We start from the raw sequence: 5,076 nt of genomic DNA, 5'->3' as shown, positions 1-5,076 counted from the left end.
CATAACTAATAATAGGCAGTTCATCAATACATGTACGTGTACACGTAGTATGTCGATGCATACATGTACTTGTATTGTAACGTGAACTTGCTATTAAGGATCCTGGACACCCCGTGACTTCAACTTTTATGACAGAACGTCACAACATGGCGATTTAAACGCATAGTGAAGCAGTTTTTATCATTTTGATGTATGTTTCTGTGGCGCAATGGGTGTGGCTTCATTCTACCAACCAGCAGGTTTTTCTGGTCATTTTCAAGTCAAACAACTGCTAAAAATCCACATCTTTTAGTAATTTAGAAGTATGAGCTTGTTTGAAGAACTTTACCCAAATGTGTGAATGGCATTAAAAAACTTCCAAAAATAAAACAAAATAACAAAAACCATTAAATAAACAACCAAAAAATAAGGCGTCATATTCTTCAAGGAATCTCCTTACTTCTCTTTTATTCTGTCATCGTTGTATGGGAGTGCAGTGATATGGATTTAGGTCCTATAGACATTTGCTTAAACACAATGCCTAATGTATTCTCACTTTATAGTAAAATTTAATATATTTATTTAATAGTAAATATCGATTATTGACGGCATTGAAAGGTACATGCATATAAATGACCAATATTTTGTTTAAGCTACTTTCCTGCTTCTTCGCCACGAGTATACTTGAACATGTATTCCTATTTTAGCATTTCGAAAATTAACCAACCAATAGCAAACGAAATCGTTTCTGCTCTTAAACTTTACCGAGAGCCTCAGAGCTTACTTTAGTATTGAGGACGTAATAATGATTTTTGCACGAGCCTTAAGGGTTTTCATGATTTAATCAAGAAACCAGCCACGTCCATATATACATGTACATGTATCTCAATGATATTTGTGTAAATGCTTATTACCTGAAAGAATCTGACAACAGCAGTTCAAAACAAACCAAAGCTCTCTAGTTATTCTCCAGATAAATATCCTTGTATATCGAGAATTGATTTCACTTTTGAACTATCCTAACAATTTTGAAATACATGTAGATATCATTTAGCTTTAAACTAGTTGATTTTAAGGTTCGAACTTAATATATTTGACTTTATTTTAGCATATTTTTATAACAATTACAAACTTCTGTAATCTTTCTTTTTTCCAACTCATAAGCACATGATTGATTTTCTTCTATGAGAACTGAACTGTTTTATAATAATGTTAATTTTTTCATCCCAATTTAAAGCTGCCTCACACAATTATGAAAAGATTAACCAAATTTCGTAATCTACTAGAGATTCTGCATTACGATGATTTTAAATACACAAGTAGATTCTCTTTCGTTTTGTGTTTAAAAATGTAGTTTTGAAAATAGTGTTGTGACAGTGAGTATTCATAGATATCATAATAATGGAAATGGAAAGAAATAAAGCAGAAATTATAACATTGAAAAGACCTTGTATAAATCTAAGATTGCGTATGAATGAATTATAAACACGCATCATGGGGGAGGAGGGTTTTTTAATGTCATTGCAAAAAAAAACCCACCAATTTATATTCGTTTATGGAAAAGGCAGTGGTTTCATAGCGTGGGGTGCAAACACTTTTGAGGTAACCAATGGGCTGCTTCATAACAAGATGACAATACATTGAGCCGTCAATAGGCCCATTGTGCAATGGGTAACCGCGAAAACACAAGCATCACATACAGTGATTGCTGTGCAGTGGGTAAATGCGAAGGCACAGACATGCAAAACAGCATATCAAGTATATGATAACTGTTGTACAGGGGGTAGGGACGTATGCACAGCGTTATAAATGAACATAACAGTTTATGCAATGGGTAAACGTGAATGCACAATACAAAAAATGTCAAATTCCTAAAGTTCTCGTGCAGTTCTTTTGCGCGAATGCACATGCATGATAGAACGGTATTTGAATAAGATTGCAATGTATATAAACATTTCAAAAGTGGGTGGTATATTGTTTTTAACATTTTGTGGCACTCTTCCATTGAAGTTGGGGTGCCACAATTGCGCCATTATCCTAGTCTTCGTTTAGATGAACTTGAAATAAAAGATAATACATATTTTGAGTCATATATTTCATATATAGATATTTTACTGAAAAAGACGTTAAATTAATGGCAATCATTACCTTACAACAAACCTGTATGATAAACGTAATGGCTTCAATGGGTAGGGACGTACTGTAGAATCATTAGATTAGGTGGTGGCTCAATTTTCGTGGAATTCGTGGGTACCTCTTATCCACGAATTAACATCCTCCACGAATTAATAAATTGAAGTAATAAAGTCATGTTTCCTTTTGTAGATATAAAAGAATACACGAAATTACGTCCCCACGAACCTGTAAAATTCTAGCAATCCACGAAAATTGACCCCCACGAAAATTAATGATTCCACAGTATGCACAGCGTGATAGATGAACATAACAGTTTATGCAATGAGTAAGCGTGAAGTGCTCTGTATATATAAAATATCACACTGCTGTTTTGATGTCGGCCCTGGTATAAGACCGAGCGGTTGGTATTAGCCCGAAGGTCTTGGGCCGATACCATCCGAGGGCTGATACCAGGGACGAGATCAAAACAGTGTGATGTTGTTTATATCATGTATCTAAAATAAAAATTGTTATTCAAATTCAAATCCCAAATAAGAAATATAATTTATCATGAAGAAGCTATACATTTTTATCGGATTTACAAAACTCGTTCGTTTTTATTCCTTTTTATATGTGATAAGAACTGTAAGAGTTGTTGGACTTTGTTGACAAACCATCGTTGTTTGAAATACAGTAGAAGGGAGTATATCGTCTGTCTGAGATGAAGAACTATCTTCTAGAATTCAAAATTATCGAGAGAGAAACTTCCATCCTACGCAACTTCGTAATGAGTCAAATTCTTTCACTGGGATTTCGTAAGTTTCCTGTCGGATTCCATTCATAAAAATCCATACTATTGTTTGAGCAAGTTGTTTGAAAACGTTTATAAGCGCATCCATTCCTTTAAGTTAATTAACCACTTAATTTTTACAATCTAAACTCTGGTTTTCTAATATTAAGTCTCGGTCCATCCTTCTCTATACCTCCATAATTTAAATGTTGAATGATATTAAATAAAGCGTGCTATTGTTCTAAATACACAACCGTTGTGTAGATTACCTCCCCTTACTTAGATACATATCACTCTTTGGCGCTATTTTTGAATTATTATTTTTCAATTTTTTAGCAATATATAAAAATATTTAGACGTGTTAGGTGATGCGTTGTATTATTTATTTGTTATTCTATCGTTATTTCACAGGCTAGTCTTAATTTAAAGCAAAAATATTTAGGATTAGCGATTTTAAATTTGATGGCAATACACCCCCTTGACGACGGGCTGAGACAGAGAAATATCAGCCCCGAGGGCGATACAGCCCTAGCTTTTAGTTGCTGTCTCACCTAGTCCAAAACACGTGTATCAGGGCTGATACACTACTAGGTATATGATATAAAAATATATATAAAAGGCTCAAATTTTTAAATGTTTGGAATTTCTCCACTTAACAAAAGCTTATTGCAAACAAATTATATTTCAAAGATGCGATGGTTAATTTGTTGACACCCCCCTCTCCATCCTCCTTAAATGTACTATAAAACTTGCGTTTTTTTCCTTGTGTAAGAAGTTCTATAAAAACTATTTAATATATAATATTATCTTTATAATATTATCATTATTATCCTAAAAGAAAAAACTTTTAATCATCAAACATAGTCAAATATAGCATGGCAACATCATGAGGTGCATGATTATATTAAAAACGTGCACATCAACATGAAACAGTAATATGAAATAATCAAACCATTTTTTTTCTCTATGTGAAAAGTGTAATCATATTCATTTAGTAATAACTCGATCTATCAATCTCATTTGTGTCAATTGTCAATCTAATGTTTAAATAAATCATAGAAGTGAGTTCAAGCATTGGCGCATGATTTGACATGTAGACAACTGTAGTTCAACAGTCTGGTATCCATTGTTCTAGGTCTATATGCTTGGTAAACAAGACGTTGTGTACATAGGACTCGATTATTAGCCAATGATTCTACTTGGTTTACATGTACATGTATGTGCACTAAAAGAAATAGATAAAGGTATGCTTGGCTCACATGATGTATGCAGCAAGCCGTGTATGCTTGGTGCACAAGAATGAGTGTCTTGTGTTGCCGATAATATAAGTATATTTGGCATGTACGCGGAACAAGTGATATAGAAGGCGTTTGCAGCATCAAAACATGACGCACATATCATATGCAGTGCACACTTGGTGCACAAAGCGTATATCTACAGCTAACTAAATTTTCATTAATCCTTAAACATAAATAATCTCTCCTGCGAAGAGATAAATTATATTTAGACTTTGGCTTCATGATTGTGCTGCCAGCAGTGCGGCCAATCACTCAAATTTACTGACGTCTTGTTATTGCCGTGTAAGAATGCAGTGCTTATGTTTGCTTTGAGTTTGAGTTTGTATCAGTTAAGTCATTATTTCTTCTTTAAATGAAAATTAGTCTGCTCATTTTATATACAACTACGCTTATTTTTCGAGAAAAACCGCTGCTGTGAAACACCTGTATTATTACATGTATATTAATTTACTCATAAGCCATAGTTAAATCACTTGAAATGTCATTAAAAGTGAATTGGCATCAAAATATACACATTGTAATAAGAAAATAAGTACTGTATGTCAATCTTTTAAATTGAACCAAAAATTCAGTCCTATATTTGATGAGTTGTCTTGCAAGTCATAGAGGATACAAACCATAGAGATCAAAATCCTTCAAATTGCTTTCTAATAACACGTATTTAGCATAAAATGTCAGTTACTTCGTCTACAACGTTGGTTTATCTTTAAAATGCAAACACTTTTCCCCATGAGGGATAATAAAACAAATTGGCATAAAGTGTAAACGTTTTATGAACATATACGCATTATTGCGTCTGTATTGACACATTTTATTTTGTCATTCCATGTCACATAGACATTGATTCGATTCCATGTCTACATTCTGCTCTGCACACAACAAGACCTAATCGTT

Source organism: Crassostrea angulata, chromosome 6, assembly GCF_025612915.1.
Source record: "Crassostrea angulata isolate pt1a10 chromosome 6, ASM2561291v2, whole genome shotgun sequence".
Classification (NCBI taxonomy): Eukaryota; Metazoa; Mollusca; class Bivalvia; order Ostreida; family Ostreidae; genus Magallana; species Magallana angulata.
The sequence above is the reverse complement of the archived record's forward strand: the minus strand, read 5'-3'. Positions refer to the sequence as shown.